Consider the following 24370-nt stretch of genomic DNA (forward strand, 5'->3'; position numbering starts at 1 on the left):
AAGCTCCCAGTTCCATTATAACTATATGACTTCAGACAAATTTACTTAAAATCTACAAGTGAACCTCAGTTTTCTTATCAGTGAAATGGAGATAATAATCTCTGCCTTGAATAACTGGTTTTCTCTGACATTTTTTCTTCAGTACAACCTTTCAGCATTAACACTCCTCAGACAAGGCATGCTGTTTCTACCACATACTCCAATCTACTGAAAGGCAATGTATTTTTTATTATACTTTAAGTTCTGGGGTACATATACAGAATGAGCAGTTTTGTTACATAGGTATACACGTGCCATGGTGGTTTGCTGCACCCATCAACCTCTCACCTACACTAGGTATTTCTCCTAATGCTATCCCTCCCCTAGCCCCCCACCCACCAACAGGCCCTGGTGTGTGATGTTCCTCTCCCTATGCCCATGTGCTCTCATTGTTCACTTATGAGTGAGAACATGCAGTGTTTGGCTTTCTGTCCTTGTGATAGTTTGCTGAGAATGATGGTTTCCAGCTTCATCCATGTCCCTGCAAAAGACATGAACTCATTTTTTTTTTTATGGCTGCATGGTATTCCATGGTGTATATGTGCCACGTTTTCTTTATCCAGTCTATTATTGATTGACATTTGGGTTGGTTCCAAGTCTTTGCTATTGTGAATAGTGCTGCAATAAACATATGTGTGCATGTGTCTTTTAGTAGAATGATTTACAATCTTTTGGGTATATACCCAGTAAAGGGATTCCTGGGTCATATGGTACTTCTAATTCTAGATCCTTGAGGAATCACCACACTGTGTTCCACAATGGTTGAACTAATTTACACTCCCACCAACAGTGTAAAAGCATTCCTATTTCTCCACATCCTCTCCAGCATCTGTTGTTTCCTGACTTTTTAATGATTGCCATTCTAACTGGCATGAGATAGTATCTCATTGTGGTTTTGATTTGCATTTCTCTAATGACCAGTGATGATGAGCTTTTTTCATATGTCTGTTGGCTGCATAAATGTCTTCTTGTGAGAAATGCTTGTTCATATCCTTGGCCCACTTTTTCATGGGGTTGTTTTTTTCTTGTAAATTTGCTTAAGTTCTTTATAGATTCTGGATATTAGCCCTTTGTCAGATGGATAGATTGCAAAAATTTTCTCCCATTCTGTAGGTTGCCTGTTCACTCTGATGGTAGTTTCTTTTGCTGTGCAGAAGCTCTTTAGTTTAATTAGATCCCATTTGTCAATTTTGGCTTTTGTTGTCATTGCTTTTGATGTTTTAGACATGAAGTCTTTGCCCATGCCTATGTCCTGAATGGTATTGCCCAGGTTTTCTTCTAGGATTTTTATGGTTCTAGGTCTTACATTTAAGTCTTTGATCCATCTGGAGTTGATTTTTGTATAAGGTATAAGGAGGGGGTACAGTTTTCTTCATGTGCCTAGCCAGTGTTCCCAATACCACTTAATAAATAGGGAATCTTTTCCTCATTGCTTGTTTGTGTCTGGTTTGTCAAAGATCCGGTGGTTGTAGATGTGAGGCGTAATTTCTGAGGCCTCTATTCTGTTCCATTGGTCTGTATATCTGTTTTGGTATCAGTACCATGCTGTTTTGGTTACTGTAGCCTTGTAGTCTAGTTTGAAGTCAGGTAGCATGATGCCTCCAGCTTTGTTCTTCTTGCCCAAGATTGTCTTGGCAATGTGGGCTCTTTTTTGGTTCCATGTGAACTTTAAAGTAGTTTTTTCCAATTCCGTGCAGAAAGTCTGTGGTAGCCTGATGGCGATAGCATTGAATTTACAAATTACTTTGGGCAGTATGGCCATTTTCACAATATTGATTCTTCCTATCCATGAGCATAGAATGTTTTTCCATTTATTTGTGTTCTCTCTTATTTCCTTGAGCAGTGGTTTGTAGTTCTCCTTGAAGAGGTCTTTCATATTCCTTGTAAATTGTATTCCTAGGTATTTTATTCTCTTTGTTGAAATTGTGAATGGGAGTTCACTAATGATTTGGCTCTCTGTTTGTCTGTTATTGGTGAATAGGAATGCTTATGATTTTTGCACATTGATTTTATATCCTGAGACTTTGCTGAAGTTGTTTATCAAGTTAAGGAGATTTTGGACTGAGACAAAGGGGTTTTCTAAATAAACAATCATGTCATCTGCAAACAGATAATTTGACTTCCTCTCTTCCCATTTGAATACCCTTTATTTCTTTCTCTTGCCTGATTGCCCTGGCCAGAACTTCCAATACTATGTTGAATAGGAGTGGTGAGTCTTGTGCTGGTTTTCAAAGGGAATTTTTCCAGTTTTGCCCATTCAGTATGATATTGGCTGTGGGTTTGTCATAAATAGCTCTTACTATTTTGAGATACATTCCATCGATACCTAGTTTATTGAGAGTTTTTAGCATGCAGGGGTGTAGAATTTTGTGGAAGTCCTTTTCTGCATCTATTTAGATAATCATGCGGTTTTTGTCATTGGTTTTGTTTATGTGATTGATAACATTTATTGATTTGCCTATGTTGAACCAGTCTTGCATCCTAGCGATGAAGCTGACTTGATGGTGGTGGATAAGCTTTTTGATGTGCTGCTGGATTCAGTTTGCCAGTATTTTATTGAGAATTTTCACATAGATGTTCATCAGGGATATTGGTCTAAAATTTTCTTTTTTTCGTTGTGTCTCTGCCAGGTTTTGGTATCAGGATGATGCTGGCCTCATGAAATGAGTTAGGGAGGATTCCCTCTTTTTCTGTTTTTTGCAATAGTTTCAGAAGGAATGGTACCAGCTCCTCATTGTACCTATGGTAGAATTCGGCTGTGAATCCGTCTGGTCCTGGGCTTTTTTTTTGGTTGGTAGGCTATTAATTACTGCCTCAATTTCAGAACTTGTTATTGGTTTATTCAGAGATTCGATTTCTTCCTGGTTTAGACTTGGGAGGGTGTATGTGTCCAGGAATTTATCCATTTCTTCTAGATTTTCTAGTTTATTTGCATACAGGTGTTTATAGTATTCTCTGGTGGTAGTTTGTATTTCTGTGGGATTGGTGGTGATATCCCCTTTATCATTTTTTATGGCATCTATTTTATTCTTCTCTCTTTACTTCTTTATTAGTCTGGCTAGTGGTCTATCTATTTTGTTGATCTTTTCAAAAAACCAGTTCCTGGATTCACTGATTTTTTGAAGGGTTTTTCATGTCTCTACCTCCTTCAGTTCTGTTCTGATCTTAATTATTTCTTGTCTTCTCCTAGATTCCGAATTTGTTTCCTCTTGCTTCTCTAGTTCTTTTAATTTTGATGTGAGGGTGTCAATTTTAGATCTTTCCTGCTTTCTCCTGTGGGCATTTATTGCTATAAATTTCCCTCTACATGCTGCTTTAAATGTGTCCCAGAGATTTTGGTAAGTTGTGTCATCATTCTTATTGGTTTCAAAGAACATCTTTATTTCTGCCTTCATTTCATTATTTAACCAATAGTCATTCAGGAGCAGGTTGCTCAGTTTCCACGTAGTTTTGCAGTTTTCAGTGAGTTTCTTAATCCTGAGTTCTAATTTGATTGCACTGTGTTCTGAGAGACTGTTTGTTATGATTTCTGTTCTTTTGCATTTGCTGAAGAGTGTTTTACTTCCAATTATGTGGTCAATTTTAGAATAAGTGGATGAGGTGCTGAGAAGAACGTATATTCTGTTGATTTGAGGTGGAGAGTTCTGTAGATGTCTATTAGGTCCACTGGGTGTAGAGCTGAGTTCAAGTCCTAAATATCTTTGTTAATTTTCTGTCTTATTGATCTGTCTAATATTGACAGTGGGGTGTTAAACTCTCCCAGTATTATTGTGTGGAAGTCTAAGTCTCTTTGTAGGTTGCTAAGAACTTGCTTTATGAATCTGGGTGCTCCTGTATTAGGTGCATATACATTTAAGACAGTTAGCTTTTTTGCTGCATTGATCTTTTTACCATTATGTAATGCCCTCCGATGTCTCTTTTGATCTTTGTTGACTTAAAATCTGTTTTATCAGAGATTAGGATTGAAACTCCTGCTTTTGCTTTCCATTTGCTTGGTAAATATTCCTCCATCCCTTTATTTTGAGCTTTGATATGTCTTTCCATGTGAGATGTGTCTCCTGAATACAGCACACCGATGGGTCTTGACTCTTTATCCCATTTGCCAGTGTGTGTCTTCTAATTGGGGTGTTTAGCCCATTTACATTTAAGGTTAATATTGTTACATGTGAATTTGATCCTGTCATTATGATGCTAGCTGGTTGTTTTGCCTGTTAGTTGATACAGTTTCTTGATAGTGTCAATGTTCTTTACAATTTGGTATGTTTTTGCAGTGGCTGGTACCAGTTGTTTCTTTCCATGTTTAGTGCTTCCTTCAGGAGCTCTTGTAAGGCAGGCCTGGTGGCGACAAAAAAATCTCTCAGCATTTGCTTGTCTGTAAAGGATTTTATTTCTCCTTCACTCATGAAGCTTAGTTTGGCTGGATGTGAAATTCTGGGTTGCAAATTCTTTTATTTAAGAATGTTGAATATTGGCCCCCACTCTCTTCTGGTTTGTAGGGTTTCTGCTGAGAGATCTGCTGTTAGTCTGATGGGCTTCCCTTTGTGGGTAACCTGACCTTTCTCTCTGGCTGCCCTCTACATTTTTTCCTTCATTTCAACCTTGGTGAATCTGACAGTTCTGTGTCTTCAGGTTGCTCTTCTCGAGGAGTATCTTTGTAGTGTTCTCCGTGTTTCCTGAATCTGAATGTTGGCCTGCCTTGCTAGGTTGTGGAAGTTCTCCTGGATAATATCCTGAGAGTGTTTTCCAACTTGGTTTCATTCTCCTCGTCACTTTCAGGTACATCAAACCTAGATTTGTTCTTATCACATAGTCCCATATTTCTTATAGGCTTTGTTCATTCCTTTTTATTCTTTACTCTCTAATCTTGTCTTTTTTCTTTATTTCATTAAGTTGATCTTCAATCACTGATACCTTTTCTTCTGCTTGATCGATTCAACTGTTGAGACTTGTGTATGCTTCACGAAGTTCTTGTGCTGTGTTTTTCAGCTACATTCCATTACTCCATTCCATTCCATGTTCTTCTCTACACTGGTTATTCTAGTTAGCAATTCATCTAACTTTTTTTCAATGTTCTTATCTTTCTTGCATTGATTTAGAACATGCTCCTTTAGCTCGGAGGAGTTTGTTATTACCCACCTTCTGAAGCCTACTTCTGTCAATTTGTCAAACTCATTCTCTGTCCAGTTTTGCTCCCTTGCTGGCTAGGAGTTGTGATCCTTTGGAGGACAAGAGGTATTCTGGTTTTTGGAATTTTCAGCCTTTTTGGGCTTCTTTCTCCCCATCTTTGTGGATTTATCTACCTTTGGTCTTTGAACCTGATGACCTTTGGATGGGGTCTTTGAGTGGACGTGCTATTCCTTTCTGTTTGTTAGTTTTCCTTCTGACAGTCAGGCCCCTCTGCTGCCAGTTTGCTGGAGTTTGCTGGAGGTCTACTCTTGACCCTGTTTGCCTGGGTATCACCAGCAGTGGTTGCAAAACAGCAAAGATTGCTGCCTGATCTTTTCACTGGAAGCTTCGTCCCAGAGGGGCACCTGCCAGATGCCAGCCAGAGCTCTCCTGTATGAGTTGTCTGTCATCTCCTACCGGGAGGTGTCACCAAGTCAGGATACACAGGGGTCAGGTACCCACTTGAGGAGGCAGTCTGACCCTTAGCAGAGGTTGAATGCTGTGCCAGGAGGTCTGCTGCTCTCTTCAGAGACATCAGGCAGGGTCGTTTAAGTCTGCTGAAGCTGTGCCCACAGCCACCCCTTTCCCCAGGTGCTCTGTCCCAGGGAGATGGGGGTTGTATCTGTAAGTCCCTGACTGGTGCTTCTGCCTTTTTTTCAGAGATGCCTTGCCCAGAGAAGAGAAATCTGGCAGCCTGGCCACAGCAGCATTGCTAAGCTGCAGTGGGGTCTGCCCAGTTCAAACTTCCCAGTGGCCTTGTTTACACTGTGCATGTAAAACCATCTACTCAAGCCTTAGCAATGGCGCATGCCCCTCCCCCCACAAAGCTCCAGTGCCCCAGGTCGATCTCAGACTGCCACTGTGCTGGGAATGAGAATTTCAAGCCAGTGGATATTAGTTTGCTGGGCTCCATAGGGGTGGGACCCACCGAGCCAGACCATTTGACTCCCTGGCTTCAGCACCCCTTTCTAGGGGAGTGAATGGTTCTGTCTCGCTGGCCTTCCAGGAGCCACTGGGGTATGGAAAAAAGAACTACTACAGCTAGCTTGGTGTCTGCCCAAATTGCTGCCCAGTTTTGTGCTTGAAACCCAGGGCCCTGGAGGGGTAGGCACCAGAGGGAATCTCCTGGTTTGTGGGTTGTGAAGACCATGGGACAAGTGCATTATCTGTGCCAGAGTTCTTCAGGCTCAGTCCCTCATGGCTTCTCTTGGGTAGGAGAGAAAATTCCCCAACCTCTCAGGCTTCCTGGGTGAGACAACACCCCAACCTCCTTCGGCTCGCCCTCCGTGGGCTGCACCCACTGTCCAACCAGTCCCAGTGAGATGAACCGGGTACCTCAGTTGGAAATGCAGAAATCACCCACCTTCTGCATCAATCTTGCTGGGAGCTGCAGACCAGAGCTGTTCCTATTTGGCCATCTTGCCAGCAATATTTACCCTTGTGTCTTTAACTATCTTCATTTTTATGTCAATAACTCCAAAATGTATTTACAGGCCAGAACTCTCCTCGATCTATTCCACATGTCCTGAAAGTCTTAACTGCACTTCCTATAATAAAATTCCAAAACCAAACTAACTAACCAAACTCACCTGGCTCTAAAGTAATTCCTTTCACTATTTTCTTTCTAAGTGAAGGAGAAATCTATTGATTGCCTAATTTAAAAACCTTGCAGTTGTGCTTGACATGTCCACTGTTCTTTCTTTTTGATGTCTTTCAAAATTTATGTAGTTGGCTGTGTCTCTATTATCATCAACTGAATCCAAGAACCTCCCTAGAGTGACAATATATATTTAATTTCATTTTCTACTATAGTTGAGTACCACAGTTGAGTACTCCATACAACAAGCAGAGTGATCTTTTAAACTGTAAATCTGATCATATTATATTCTATCTTAACATTCTATTATAATATCGTTAACATATATTAAGTATTTACTGTGTTCTAGGCCTTGCTCTAAGAATTTTATGTATGTTACCTCATTTCATATGTGAGATACATATCATTTTCATCATTATTATTTTTATTTTACAGCTGAGAAGGCTGGAACACAAAGAGGCTAAGAAACTTGCTTATGGACACACCACAACTGAGCAGCACAGGCAGAACATCTAACACTTGCGTTCACATTCCTAACAGGCCTCTGCAATGATTTCCAATAGCTTCTGTTTACTCTTGGGGAAAGGCAAAACTTTTAAGAGCATCTATACATCCAGAGTGTTCTTATTATGCCTCACCTTGTGCTACATTTAGTGGTGCGTGTGAACTGCCTTGTATTGCATTGCAAGAACCCATCGTTAAATTTTCAGGAATATTGCGAGCCCCATTGTTAAATATGGCCATCAGCAAAAATTAAATTTTATATATGTAAAATTAAATAAATTATATTTAAAACAGATAATAATTACTCAAAACTCATGACTTTCTACTTATTTTATGTTCCTGAGGTTATGTTTATTGTATTAGTATAGTGGAAATACAATATAATAGTGAATTACTGCACATCTCTTTCCAATCCATGTTTGGCAATGCAATATTGGTAGCATGAAATGGCTAATAGTTACAGTATTAACTCTGTGAAAATCTATAAATGCTTAGGTTATAACTTTTGTATTCTAGACTTAAGAAAGTGATAGATAAAAATGTTTAATACAGAATAAACTTAGTAGAAGTGACTAGCAGTGTGTTGTGACTAACACAAAAAATTTAAGGAAATATACTCTATCAGCTCAACAGCGAAAACTTTCAGTTAATTAGACTTGTGCAAGAAATAGATGTGTAGCGAGTTATCTACTTCCAGATCTATATTCTATGCGTATAAAGTTAACTATCCACCAGATCTACATTCAACCAACTGATAAATGTAGACTAGACATATGTGTATAACTAAAGGTTTCATGAGTTTGGATGAGGTTGCCCCAGTATTCAAAAACTATTTTCTACTTAAGTAAAAAAGTTTCTCATACCACTAATGAATGAGTGAAGTTCTGACATATATATATTTTTTCACAAAAATCTTACTTTTTCATGTAAATTGAAATACCAGCTAACATTAATGTGCAGGTTATATTATTTCATTTTTTGCAACCATAGATTACCCACAAATGCACTAGATTGGCAAAAAACATAAACAAAAGCATATTGTGAGAATCAATCAAATGGAATTGATTTTACTATTAAACGTAACATTTAATAGTAAAATATGTACATTGTACATACAAAATAAGTATATTTTGTTTTCCTCAATTTCAAATTATTGTTAAATTAACTGTTTCAGTCAGTAAATCATTTTCTTTTTAACAAAATTAACAAAATTGGTAAATTCTTACTGTAAGTTACTTTTAAGATTCTAAGTCATGTACTTTTTAAATAATTAAAAGTCTTATTTTTTTTTTAAAGAAAAATGAGTTTTTATGGAACTGTTGCACTTGATAACTCTTTTATATGTTGCAAGGTATTGTGTAATCTTGACACATACTTATTTGACACTGTTCCTGGTCCAGGCAAGAAACTAGGTAGACAACTTAAAGAGATGATTTATGAGTATAGAAAAAGTGAATAACAATTACTAGAAGACCACATGAATTTGCTCAACTCAAGTAATGGCAGATACCTAGGTGAACACTTTCTGAAAAAGTGACTGCCTTGTTAAACTGTTTAAAGGCAATTGATATGTAATATATTTTTGCTTCAATGAAGGATTTGAAGACTCAAGATATTGTGTAAACAAATGTTGGAATATGGATTTAATAGTAGTACCAATGGGTATAATTACATGAGACAGATATCAGCTCAAGCGTGAGAACTTTCAATTAATTATACTTGTGCAAGAAACAAATGTGCAGAGAGTTATCTATTACCAGATCTATATTCTATGTGTAGAAAGTTTTATATCAGCAGATCTATATTCAACCAACTAATGAATATACACTGGACATAGGGTGTGTAATTGAAGAGTTCATAAGATTGGATGAGGTTGCCCTAGAATCAATTCCTGAAGGCCTCTTAGAATTCTTGAGTTGGTTTCAAGTGACTGTGTAAGTTGCAAAGTATTCATTTCTACAGAAAAGCATTTTAAATATTCCTGTGAAAACATGATGAAAGGTAAAGATTCATAAGCCAGTTCTAGCATTTTGACAAAGTTAATCAGTCATTTTTAATGCTATGCAATTCATTTGATATCTCAAAAGTATCTCAGATGGCTAACATATTATTCTCAAAAGATGAGATGGGGATGAGATTAAATATTATTATCCTTATATATAAATAGACTTATTTTTATCCTCTGGGATTCAACAAGGGACTTGGAAGATGTCAGTAAACTATGCTTCTGTTTTGTTTGAAGTACTTTCAGTACTTTGATTTGATAATCCAGGATGGTAGTATTGAAATATTTTGCTCTTGGAAATGTTCACATCAAGTAAATAACTTGGGATTGCTGATCATTTGTCATAATCTGTAAACAGTGAAAGAGGTAAACCTGGAGAGAATTGAAAATAAATAACAAATGATATCAAGGAATGTCTCCCAACAGAAAAAGATTTCTATTAAATTCTAAATGCAGGAATTTATCCATGATAGCTGCTAACTCACTAAGTGAAAAAGAAAAAATAATACAAACAAATGCTTAAAACTGAAGCACTTAATACAAATATCTCATCAATCACAAGAAAACATTAAAAGGCTGAAATAACACCATAGCTCAGTGTCAATTAGCAAATAGATTTCATAGTTCTTAAACTTCATCTAATCCTAAAAGGTGGGTAACTCTAAACTTTGATTAGCTGGAGTGTATTTAGCTTCAAGTAATAGAAAAACCTAAGCAACTGCCTTGCACAAATAAAAATCTATTTTTCTCTCATAACAGAATACCCAGAGAAAGGAAGTTGCTTGTCTTGCTTTTGCTGCTCACTATTGTCATCAAAAACTCTACTTCTCCGCTCTTCAACCTCAATGTGTTGGCTTTTCATACTCATGAATCTTATCTCATGATCACATCCTGATTTGCCAGAAACCTCTGTTCTCTGGTCTTGTGCTAAAAATAACAGAGCATAAAGGAATGAGCTACCTAATAATTCCAGGGCAAGTAGGAATTTAGAATTTCCTATCAGCAATGATGGTAATAATTTTTCTAGTATCTGTGAAAGTATGATTTATAGAAAATGGAAGAATAAATGAGTGTTTTCAATGTGATAGCAGTTGCTTTAAACTGCACAGTAGTTCCTGTAAATCACCATTCTTAGCTACAGAATCAATATGTTTTAGTTCTGGGATGGATATCATGGGTTATCTGACCCAGCCCCTTTCCTTTACAGATAAAGAAATGGAGATACAGACACCTTAAATAATTTCGAAATCCTGTGTGCTACAAAGTTGTGGATAAACAGCAGGCATAGATTACCAGCAAGAACATATTTTATAGATACCCATAGAGATCTGGACACCGACACATAAAAAGACTCACAGTCTAATGACTAGATTGGAAAGTATCCAACTTATTGTAATGGTACTGAGATCCGTGATCCAGATGCTGATACTAGATTTAAATGTTTTGCACTAAATAATTGATTCCTAGTCTTTGCAGGTAGAATTAAATAGAGTGTCACAAACATAATTGGAAGATATTTCGCATTTAACAAACAGCATCATCATCCTTATTTGCCTTTTTTTTTTTTTTTTTTTTCCTGGAGGGGGATATTGATTAAGAGCTTTTGAATTTTACCTTTGGAAAGACTGTCTACAAAGAACCAGAAAAACAGGCAACTATGTATTTACAAAGCATGTTTGTCATGGAATGTATGCATAATGTTACTGCCCCAAAGCAGGGAGTATTTAGAATAACATCAATAAATATTACTTAAAAACAGGCATTGCGTCTATAAGAAATGTAAAGATATGTAGACTTGCTGACAGCAAATTGCCTTAAGTAATATTGAATGACTGGTGCAGACCAAAAAGGTCAATTCTGCTTGGAAAACAAAGCATGCACCCATAACACAGCCCCAGAGTAAAGCAACAAAACAGACATATGTGTGAGCCTTGGCATAAAAAGCAATTTTATTTACAAATAGGTGAAATAAGCATTGTATATATGATTGTAGCTCCTGTGTTACAACTGAGGTCTGTAAGACAAGAGAAGCAAGGTCTAGAGTCAGAATGACCTGAAAATGGGTTGACAGTCTCAGTTGCCATACACATAAAATGGAAATAATGAAAGAACATATTTCATTGTGATGTTATGAGAACTGAGTGAGCTAAGGCAAAGCAGGAACAGTGAACCCAGGGCCTGCATATAGTGAGCACTCAGCAACTGTGAGAAATTACTATTGTTAACAAGCCACATGCTACTATTTCTAGTAATCAAGTATTGTATAGATCTTGGAAGGGATAGCTGCTGTTAGCTCACAGAAAAGAAAAAAAAATGATACATTGAATCTCAGCACCTTTGGCTTATATACAGATTTCTTATACTTCCTAAACACTGCCTTGTTTCCAAAGCATTTTTAGGGACAGTTACATTTAAATGGCATCAATAGCGTCATATTCCTGTCATTCTATTAACTTTCTTATGCCAATAGGATTTATGAAGAATAGAGTTTATTACTTTATTATCTAAAATATTCCATCATGTTTAAATCAAATTTATAATTTAAGCATCAAATATTGCTGGCTATCTTTATTCTCATTTAATCCAGTTAAGAGGCTTCCCAATTGCCCCAGATATTCTAAAAGCATTGGCAATTACAGCATTCTATTTAACCATCATTGTCATCGGAAATAGTCATTCTCCAAATAGAGCTCTGCATTGATTTTTACCACCACAGTATAAGTCATTAAGAAGAGTCCATACCATTTGAGGTGTGTGTATGTGTGAAAGAGAGAGAAAGAGAAAGACAATTGGAGAGAAAAATTCTGTTTATTTTACTAAAGTTTCTTTCATCCTAAGATGATTCAACTTTTGGTGCTGTGAAAGATTAAGTGCCAACCAACATGCAAAACAGTGATTGTCACATAGAACAAATCCTTAGATGAGCAGATACAGTTGCTTTTGTCTGATAATGTTAATATTGATGTTATGATGTCTGTCTCCCTACCTTTGTCTCTGGGACATTATAGTTACTGACTCACTAAACAATTTGCATCTTTGCTCAAATTTAACACTCTTGGTTTGTCCTATTTATTCACTAAGAAATAGCAACTTGCATCAATGGCCCATTAATACTGTGAGACTAAACTTTAGTTTCTACCAAATCATTATTTCTTGATGGGAGGGACCATATCTTACTCATTTTTAGATCTACAGAGTTTATCACAGTGCTGTTCATAGTAGAACCTATATGAGTAACCACTGTACTCAACTGAATCATACCTGTCTTTAGCCAACTGGTTTTATATTTACCCCCTCTGGGTTTTCTTTTTTTTTTTCTTTTTTTTTTTTTTTTTTTGAGACGGAGTCTGCTCTGTCGCCCAGGCTGGAGTGCAGTGGCCGGATCTCAGCTCACTGCAAGCTCCACCTCCTGGATTCACGCCGTTCTCCTGCCTCAGCCTCCCGAGTGGCTGGGACTACAGGAGCCCGCCACCTCGCCCGGCTAGTTTTTGTATTTTTTAGTAGAGACGGGGTTTCACCGTGTTAGCCAGGATGGTCTCGATCTCCTGACCTCGTGATCCGCCGGTCTCGGCCTCCCAAAGTGCTGGGATTGCAGACTTGAGCCACCGCGCCTGAATTCAGATCATTCGCAATGAGATTTCAATTGCTGGAGATGGTGGCATTTCCATTCTTAATTACCAGTGACCCACTCTTACTTATTGATGTTAACTGCGGGCTTTTAATGTCATGCCTATCATTGATCTAGAAGCCAAATGCAATCTCTTCCGTTTGGGTAAGATTCTGAACCTACATTGCTTTGGATGACATTGTTACACATAAATCTTAAACTTATTCCTCCTAATGACACCAACTCATAGTCTGGAAACTCTGGCATAGCTTCTATTGTAGACGTAGCACAGAAAATATCCTGAGTTTTATATTTCTAAGTTTTTTCACATCTTTAGCAGAATAAATCTGTGCATGTTTCTCCTGATATTCTGTATTCAGGAGAGGGTCTGTAGAAAAATTTTGCTTGATTTCTTTGAAAATAATTTCTGGTGAAATTAAAAAAAAAATTCTATTAGTTCTAATGTGTATCCCTATTGTATTAATATTTTAGAAATAAATAAGATCAAATGAACAATCCAAGGATTGATTGTCTCACATAATTTATTAAACTATTACCAAATAGTGATCCAGTTGACTATTTCCTCTTCTTAAAAATTCATCTTCAGAGGCCAGGCACAGAGGCTCACACCTGTAATCCCAGCACTTTGAGAGGCCGAGGCGGGCAGATCACCTAAGATCAGGAGTTCTAGACAAGCCTGGCCAACGTGATGAAACCCTGTCTCTAGTAAAAATACAAAAATTAGCCAGGTGTAGTGACAGGCACCTGTAATCCCAGCTACTTGGGAGGCTGAGGCAGGAGAATTGCTTGAACCCAGGAGGCAGAGATTGCAGTGAGCCGAGAGCCTTGTACTCCAGCCTGGGCAACAAGAGCAAAACTCCATCGCAAAAAAAAAAATTAATTAATTAATTACTTAATCCTCATCACACATCATAAAAAGCCTACAATATTGAACATCTAGGGATATTATGGTATAACTTGTGGTCTTAAATTGTAAATTCTAGGGAACTAGTTATAATCAGTATTTAGATTATATAGCTGAATCAGACTTTAGAAATAAACTGTCCTAATTTCTTCATTTTATAAATAAGGAAGCTAAAGTTTTGTGTGAGTTAATGATTGCCCCAAATCATAGTTAGTGAGGGAGATGACTTCAACTTGATAGTAAACTTTTTCATTTTGGGTCTAAGCATTTTACTGCCAAATCATATATCCTCTTTGACTAATCCTTTTAGAAGATAATTGACCAGAGAATGTGTGTGGTGCCATTTTCAGACATTTAGAGCTATGTTACTGATTGTTGGCAGGTATTATCAATTTCTATGCAGATAGTTGAATATCATTACGGTATATCACCAATTCAAACATTGTGTGGCGATATAAACTCAATGTCTCATCTGGAAAATAATAATCTGTTAAGAAATATAAAGTCTAAATCATTAATTAGACTCATTTTGGGAAGAGGTATGGAGCATAGAAAAGACATAGTTTGTGGGGGAAGAAATGTTTAAATTTTAAAACTAGAATCAATCCTTAAATATATATATATTATTATTTATATTTTATTTTAAAATATTTACAATACAATATTCTTTCTTAACAATAATAATGGTAAACAAAAATGGTAATATTTACCATTTTTGAGAGACTACTAAGGGCCAGGTTTTACTACATCATTCAAGAAATTTACAACAACCAATGTAGATGTAATTGCCCTCCTTTTACAAAAAGAATATTAAAGTGCAAAAGGACTAAATTGCTAACTGGGAGAAATAGAATGAAAACCAAGGTATGCTTAATAGCCACTACATCTACCCCAAATAGGTAACTAACTCTTCCTTGTTTTCCATATATTATTCTTTCTGCCCATGTAAGTTTGAATCTTCTGGAAAGAAAATGCCAAAACAGAGTTTGCAGCAGAAGATATTTATTTGGAGTAATGTCTGTGAAAGGTAACAGTAGAAGGAGTAAGAGTGGGCAGGAAGAGCTTTCAGGCTGTGGATGAGGTCTGATACCAGTGGAAGAAAGAGAAGACAGCTGGGAAGAAGGAGACTCAGACTGTGGTACAAATCTGAGAAAGTCGAGCACCCAAGAGCAAGCTCTAAAGCAAAGATTGCCAGTAGAGGAATCCTTCCTTGAGCAAACCCTCGTGTTCTACTGTACTTGAACACTGGCTGACACTGCCTGAGCAGAGCATATCTCCAGCTACACTCCTGGAGGAATTCTAAAGGCACTGTAATTGGAGATGGTCAGCCCAGTGCTGACCAATTTCTTCATGGTGAGATTTCTCCTGAAGGGGCAATCAGAGTGGTGGTCCTCTACAGTTAGTTGCTATCTTCCAATAAATTCCTTTACATTTCTGATCCTTAGTCTCCCTAAGATGGTGACATTGTACCTAATTTAGGGTGTTAGCATTATATTGCAATAAATAATTACTAAAAAGTATCAAGGAATTTTCCTGGCACATATGAGTATTCTAAAATAGTATTTCCATGAAAATAAATGCAGGGCATTAAACAATACCACTTTCAGCATTTTAAAAGCTCTGTTTTTATATAGATGTTTGTTAGACTTTCGTTATAAAGTATGGAAGTGGTCTTTCAGAATGTATTATTCTGCCAGGCACGGTTGCTCATGCCTGTAAGTCCAGCACTTTGGGAGGCCAACGTGGATGGATCACCTGAGGTCAGGAGTTCAAGACCAGCCTGGCCTACATGGTGAAACCCCGTTTCTACTAAAAATACAAAAATTAGCCAGACGTGTTGGTGCATGCCTGTAATCCCAGCTACTCTGGAAGCTGAGGCCCAAGAATCGCTTCAACCCCGGGAGGTACAGGTTGCAGTGAGCTGAGATGGCACCACTGCACTTCAGCCTGGGCAACAGAGTGAGACTCTGTCTCAAAAAAAAAAAAAAAAAAAAAGGTATCACTCTAAGTTTGTCAGTCTCAACCCTGGATCTGCTTGTAAGGGAATAGCCCTTACTCAACTACATCAACCATGGAAAATCCATGAACTACATCAGGTCAGTCACTAGCACTGTGGAAGAAATATCATTCCCAAGGGTAATATTTCTGTTACTATTTCACATTATCACAGTCAATTAAAAATTTTTAAACCAAAGTTTATTGCAAAAGGATTGCTCAACTCCCAAGTGAATTTAAGACTGCAAACTAATAGGTCGCTACTTTCCAATCCTTATCTGGATAATTCAGGCAGAAAATAAAACTAATTGGGAAGGGATAAAATATTGTTTATTTTAGATTTGAGGAAAGTATGAGATGATTAAATTAAAAACTATTCTGTGTGTACAAAGATATTATAAAAATATAAATAGTGATGGTATGTTTTCAATCTTCACTAACAATTGAGCAAAGGAAAATTCATGTGACTATAAATAATATACTTTAGAGTATAAGGAAAATTGTCTTACATTCAGGATTCTTTTTTCTTCTTTTTTTTTTTTTTTTTGAGACGGAGTCTTGCTATGTCACCCAGGCTGGAGTGCAGTGGCCCGATCTCAGCTCCACTGCAAGCTCTGCCTCCCGGGTTTACGCCATTCTCCTGCCTCAGCCTCCCGCATAGCTGAGACTATAGGCGCCCGCCACCTCCCCCGGCTAGTTTTTTGTATTTTTTTTTTTTAATGAAGACGGGGTTTCACCGTGTTAGCCAGGATGGTCTCGATCTCCTGACCTCGTGATCCACCCGTCTCGGCCTCCCAAAGTGCTGGGATTACAGGCTTGAGCCACCGCACCCGGCCACATTCAGGATTCTTATACTGCAGAATAAGTCACTTGGGCAGAAAATAAAACCTGTTTATATGGACATGATTTATTAATTCATTCATGCACGTACTCTTAAAATACTGTTTAGGCCGGGCATGGTGGCTCATGCCTGTAATCCCAGCACTTTGGGAGGCCGAGCCAGGCAGATCACAAGGTTAGGAGACCGAGACCATCCTGGCTAACACAGTGAAACCTCGTCTCTACTAAAATACAAAAAATTAGCCTGGCCTGGTGGCGGGTGCCTAGAGTCCCAGCTACTCGGAAGGTTGAGGCAAGAGAATGGCGTGAACCCGGGATGTGGAGCTTGCAGTGAGCCGAGATCAGGCCACTGCATTACAGCCTGGGTGACAGATCAAGACTCGGTCTCAAAATAAAAATAAAAACAAAATACTGCTTAATATTTACTACGTGTAAAATTCTGGACTTCATAGTAGAAAACTATCAAAAGTAGTATGAAATAAAAGTCCACACTGCAAGAAGTGACGATTCTAATCGTAAATTAAAATCAGTATTAAAAAGTAAGTTAGAATGGCCTTCGGAAAAAAACAACAGAATAGAGAACTCCAAAACTCTGTCACACTGCAAAAGCAAACACTAAGATTGCAAAAATTGTCAGAATTGACTTCTGTGAGTTTTGGAATCAAAACAAAATCTTACAACAATCGGGAGAATGCTCAATGAAGGAAAAAGCTTGGATTATGGTAAGAGCGCTTTGGGGAATTTTAATTTACCCATTTACCATTTTCTATAACCCAAAGCAGTGACACACTCGAGGATGACATTCCACATTTTGGGGGTGAGTTATTCATGTTATAGGAAATAATACAATCCTTATTCTTAAAGAAATGTGGATTTTTTTTCCCCCAAGATGGCTGTCTAGAGGCATCTCAAGCATGCCTCATTCACTTAGAAAAAACAAAACGGTGTGTAGGTAATCACACTTTGAATACATTATCCCAAAGGAAGATGGGAGTTTGACAGAAAAGGAAAAGGAAACACCAAAATCTAGAAAGGAGAGAGAAAACAGGCAGCTTGCATGGTTAAGGCTGCCCAGAACCTGGGAGAGAATCCCCATAAAGGAGAGGGTGAATGAATGCATTTGTGTCGTTCACTTTCCTACTGGGTAATTGTACATTTTAGGCCATGGATGTGCATCTTGAACCTCCTAGACCCTGAATCTAACTTAGGGAGTGCCCAGGAGACTGTGAGAAGAAATTACTCCAGGGAGGTAAACATGTCCTGAGTTCCATACCCTCTTGGAGACTGAAGCATCTACAATACGATGCCATTCTTGATCCTCGCTCTTAACATACTGTGTGCAGTCCTGGGATCTGGGGGTGCCAGTCCTAGGTGTTAGGAAAGTTTGAGCTGTGGATTGTAGAACTGGGGATTGAGGGGAAATGGGCTCCCACAACTAGAACTGAAAAGCAAACCTGATGCGGGCTCCATGCACTAGCACTGGAACCAGGCAACCCCCTTGAGATGTAAGAAGGATAAATGTTGCGAAGGTGGCTCGATCCTGAGCTGAGTGAGTGCTCCTGCTCAGCCTGGGACTGAGTGATGGAATAGGAGTGAACTGTCTAATCTGACTGAACTGCAGCACCAGCTTTGAAAGTCAGGAGAGAAGAAAGAGCCCTGCCCAGATGGAGTGTGAGAAAAATGCAAGTCCTCCACTTGCCAGCCAAGGTTGCAACTTCTGAGACCAGCAGGCTCACCCTCTCATAGCAAGGCCTCCATGCAGAAGCAGTCACCCCTCAACCAAGTATTTCACCAGGATTCTAAAAATTGTTCTGCCCAGCTCTTCCCCCCAGTGCTGCTGGTGTATACACTTGTCACTGGGGGGCCTTGGCACAAGATAGCCTGGTCCAGCTTCACATGGCTTCTCCCCACCCTCTGAGATGCAATGCAGGATCTTGGCACCTGGAGCCACAGCTCAACCCACCACCTGAACACTTCCCACAAGGGACAGAGGTCAGGAATAAACACCCTACAACTACCTCAGCTGGCTTCTACCCGCAAGTGTCACTTGGGGGCTAGCTGGTACCTTCCACTGCAACCACTGCTAACACAACAGCATAACACTTGGAAACTAGAAGACCATCTTACCACACTGCTACCACTATTTCGCATCTCACCCCACCCTAGCTGCCAGGAACTTGAGAACCTGCTCACTCACCTGGCATGCCCCTATAATAATTGGCATCTGAGAAAGCCACCCAGAGGCCCAAGAATTGGTGCCCCTGAAACCACCAAAAAAGGTGTCCACATGTGCTGCTCCTGGACACAAAGATAGGCATGCTTAGCCCACCGCCATCACCACCAAAACGTGAGGATGTACCCATCTGGCATTCCATTTCCCATGAAAATTTTACCACACTCTCCACAAAGGAGCCCAAATTGGAGCTCCAACAATACATCCTAACCCAAAAAAATCCTCAAAATCCAGGTAAATAATTCAAAATATAGATTTTAAAGAAGCTTAATGAGATGCAAGAGAATCTGAACTCCAATACAAAGAACTCAGAAAATCAATTCAGAATGTGAATGAAAAATGTACACCAATAAGATAGACATCTTTAAAAAACAAACAAAACCCCAGAAATCCTGGAAATAAAGCATTTATTGAAGGAAATGCAAAATACATTCAAAAACTTAAAAAAAATAGAATACACCAAGCAGAAGAAAAATAATTCAGAACTTAGAGGCAGTTCTTTTGAAATAATCTAGTTAGACAAAAAAAGAAAAATACTAAAAATAATGAACAAAGACTTCAAGACACTGGGACTACATAAAGCCATTGAACTTATGAATTATCAGTATTCCCAGGAAGCCAAAAATATTTTTAAAAGTTGTGAAAGCTTATTTACTAGAGAAAGACTCGCAAGTCTAGAAAGAGATTTAGACACCCCAATATGGGAAGCTTAGTGATATCCAAGAAAATGCAATGCAAAAATGACTTTATCACAGCATAGTATAATAATAATTTCTTAAGTCAAAGTGAAAGAATGAATTCTAAAATCAACATGAGAAAGGCATCTAGTCACCTATAAAATAATCCCCATCAGACTAACAAGTAGACTTCTCAGCAGAAACCTTAAAGGCCACAAGAGCATGGGATGACATACTCAAAGTGCTAGGAAAAATGCTGCCAACCAAGAATTTTATACTTGGCAATATTAAATTTGATAAATGAAAGAGAAATAGTCTTTCCCAGATAAGTAAGTGCTAGGGGAATTCATCAGCACTAAACCAGTACTACAAGAAATCTTGAAAGAAATCCTAAACTTGGAATGGAAAGCAGTACTCACCATCATGAAAACACATGGAAGTATAAAACTCACTGGTATAATAATCACACAAAAGAGAAAAAAAAGGACTCAAAGGACACCACTATGAAATTCCACCAAATCCCAAAGAAAGTCAGAGAAAAAGAAAGAAACAAAGAATTTATAAAACAATGAGAAGACAATTAAAAATAAAACAAACAAAACCTCACATATAAAAAATAATCTTAAACATAAATGGATTAAATACTCCACTTAAAAGAGAGACTGGCTGAATGGCTAATAAAATATGATCCAACTATATGCTGATTACAAAAAACCTCATCTTATTTGTAAAGACACATATGGACTGAAAATAAAGTGGTAAAAAAGATATTCCACATAATCAGAAATCAAAAGTGAACAGAAATAGCTACACTTATATCAGATAAAACAAATTTTAAATCAATGAAACAGTTAAAAAAGACAATTTCATTATATAATGATAAAGGGATCAGTTCAGCAAGAGGATATAACAATTACATGTATATACATATATACCAACATCAGAGCACCCAGATTCATAAAATGGTATTACAGGACCTAAAACAGAGATACATACAGTTAATAGTAGGGAGTTCAGAGAATCCAGAAATAAAGCTGTATACTTACAGCCAACAGATCCTTGATAGTCAACAAGATCATACATTAGGGAAAAGAAGCCCTTTTCAATAAATGGTGCTGGGAAAATTGCATTGTCATATGGAGAAGAATGAAACTGGACCCCTGCCTCTCACCATATACAAGAGTCAACTCAAGACGGATTAAATACTTAAACATGAGACCTGCAACTATAAAAAATACTAGAAGAAAACTTAGGGAAAAGTCTTCTGGCCATTAGCCTAGGCAAAGAATTCATGACTAAAATCTCAAAAGCATAGGCAACAAAATCAAAAATAGCCATTAATTAATGGGCTTAAGTAAACTAAAAAGTTTCTCCACAGCAAAAGAAATGTCGAACAGAGGGAGCATAAGGGGCAAAAATATTTGCAAACTATGCATCTAACAGAGGACAAATATACAGAATACACAAGAAGTTAAAACTCAACAAAAACAACAACAAAACAAAGTGTGCCATTAAAATGTGGGCAAAGGATATGAATAGCTATTTTCTCAAAAGAAAACATACAAATGGCCAACAAGTATATGAAAAAAAAAAAGGCCAATATCACCAATCATCGGAGAAATGTAAATTAAAACCACTTTGAGATATCTTTACCCAGTCAGAATAGCTGTTATTAAAATGTGTAAAAAACAATGTTGGCGAGAATATGAAGAAAAGAGAATTCCTATACACTGTTGATGGGAATGAAATTTGTGCAATCTTTATGGTAAACAGTATGAAGATTTCTTGAATAACTAAAAATAGAACTATCTTTGATACAGCAATCCCACTACTACCTTAAGGATCTACATATTAATTCCATATTTTTGAGTCATTGTGCATCCCATAGAAAGACAATTATCACATGTTCTCACTTAGAAGTGGGAGCTAAAAATTGGATATACATGGAGGTATATCCAATGGATATTTTTATATATGAAGTGTTTATTTTTACCTATCTGGTGGTCCTCTGAAGGATCATTTCAAAAGCTTGATGTGTTTTATCTGCCACATAGGACTTTAGCTGCCATAGGATTGAAGCAACTACCTAGGTAGTATTTGTTGAAAGCATTTAAAGGCTTAAATGTAGTATTACATTTTAAATGTGGTTTTAGCTATGAACACTTGAAGCAAAGTTTAATAGTTGCAACAAAATATAGACTAAGAGGCTTAAGAATGAAGTCTGGGAAATGAGAAACTTAGTAAGAGTTTTAAAAAGCTTCCTATTTTCAAGATGGCAATATTTATCAAAGCAATCTAAAGATATAATGCAATCCCTATTAAAATCCCAACTGTCTTTTTTTGCAGAAATGGAAAAGGTAATCCTAAAATCCATATGGAATTGTAAGAGATTTGAAGTAACTAAAACAATCTTCTAAAAGAAGAATGAAGTTGGAAGATGTACTTCTAAATTTCAAAACTTATCACAAAGATACAGTAATTAAAACACCATGATGCCAGCATAAGGATAGAAGGGGTGCAGGAAGTGCTGCCTGAAAATATGGCATATTGTCATGCTGAATACTTTAAGCCAAAGGCAATTGAGAAAAAACACAGAAACAGTTTTGTTTTCTTTTGTTATATAAGTATCATCTATGAACTTTGTGACAGGTGAGGAAAACATACTACTTTTTCTCCCCTACACAGACATGTAGATCAGTAGAATAGAATTAAGAGTCCAGAAATAAACCCATCTATCTATAATCCTTTCATTTTTGACAATGAGGTCAGTGCCATTCTTCGGAGAAAAAATAGTCTCTTCAAAAAATGGTGCTTGAAAAACTGGGTATTCACATGCAAAGGAATGAAACTGGACTCACCATATACCATCTACAAAAATTAATCCAAAAGAAATCAAAGACCTAAATGTAAGAGTTAAAACTACAAAACTCTTAGAATAACATGAAGGGTAATCCTTATGACCTTAGATTTGGCAATGGTTTAATATCATCCCAAAAGCGCAGGCAAAAAAAAAAAAAAAAAGATTAATTGGACCTTATCAAAATTAAAAACTACTGTGCTCCAAAGAACAACATTAAGAAAGTAAAAAGACAATCCACAAAATAGGTTAAACTATTTTCTAAGCATATTGCTGATGTCTGTTTAGATTATAAAAGGGACACTTACAACTCCACAACAGAAAGACAACCCAATTTTAAAATGAGCAAAAGACTTGAATAGACATTTTCTCTAAAATGATATCTACATATTCAGCAAGCACATGAAAAGATGTTCGACATCATTTGTCATTAGAGAAATGCAAATTAAACTCACAATGAGATATCACCTCACACCAATTAAGGTGACTATAATAAAAACATTTTAAAAAAGAAAAGAACAGGTGTTGGTGAGCATATGGAAAAACAGGAATTTTCATACATTGCTGGTAAGAATGGCAAATGGCGCAGCCACTGTGGAAAATTGTTGGCGGCTCTTCAAAAGTTCAACATCGAATTACCAAAAAGCAGTTCCACTCCTAGTTGTATACTCCAAAGAGTTGAAAGCAAGTGTTCAAACAAAAACTTTTGTATAAGTGTTCAAAGCAGCTGTATTCAAATTAGCCAAAAGTGACAGCAACTCAAACATTCACCAGCTCATGAATGGATAAATAAAATGTGCTATATGCACACAATGGAATATTAGTCACCTATAAAGGAAATAAAACAATGATACATGCTACCAACATGAATGAATCAAAAACATGATGCTAAGTAAGAAAAGGAAGACACAAAGGGCGACATATTGTATTGTTTCATTCATATGAAAAGTCATAATAGATCCTAGGGTTTAGGGTAATAGGGAACAGAGAATGACTATTTAACTGTTGCCAGGGATTGGAGGGAGGGAGAAATGGGAGTGACAGCTTAATGGGTAAGTTGTTTTCTTTGGGGTGATAAAAATATTCTGGAACTTGATTTTGGTTATGTCATACAATATTGTAAATGTTCAAAAAGCTACTGAATTATATACCTTAAAATGGTAAAATGGCTAATTTTATATTACATGAATTTCATCTCAATTTTAAAAAGTGAAAAGTAGAGCAATACAAGATGATTTCATAGCAGATGTGTGGCAATGCTATATAATTCCTACCAAACAGGTGGGATACAATGTCATTCTGAAGGAATACGGAGGCAAAGAGAGTACTATACGCTGGAGAAGAAGGAAAGATTACTAAAAGAATCAACCTTCCTCTAAACTTTCAAAGCAGGTGGGAAGTCAAGGGGAGTTTGTGGGCCTCAAGGAAGGGGGCAGACATTCAGAAGCAGAGGATGTAGCTTGGCATGGGGCGGGTTTAGCTCTGCTACCACCTTAAAGTAGAGTCATTGTCTGAAACATGAATGGCAAGTAAGTGACTCAAAGCCCAAATGCATGTCATAGATGAAAACGGTTTGGTGAACACAGTTAAAAATGAGAAGAATCCACTTAAAATTTGAATTTCGAACTTCTCTTTCAAAATAAAAAAGATCTTATGACAATGGGTCCCTATTCTTATGCATTACAAATTCACAAGGAGCTGGAAAACCACCACCCAGTTGCATTATCTGCCTTGTAGGCATTTGAATTTGAAACATATGATTATATTTATTAACTTCTCTTTAGTTTTTACAGCATTATAATTCCAAAATAAATTTATCAAGAAGGACCTTTACAGGAACCTTAAGGATCTACATATTAATTCCATATTTTTGAGTCATTGTGCATCCCATAGAACCTAAGGTACCCTGAGCTATAGACACCCAG

The sequence above is a fragment of the Trachypithecus francoisi genome, unplaced genomic scaffold, assembly GCF_009764315.1.
Source record: "Trachypithecus francoisi isolate TF-2019V2 unplaced genomic scaffold, Tfra_2.0 Lachesis_group15, whole genome shotgun sequence".
Classification (NCBI taxonomy): domain Eukaryota; kingdom Metazoa; phylum Chordata; class Mammalia; order Primates; family Cercopithecidae; genus Trachypithecus; species Trachypithecus francoisi.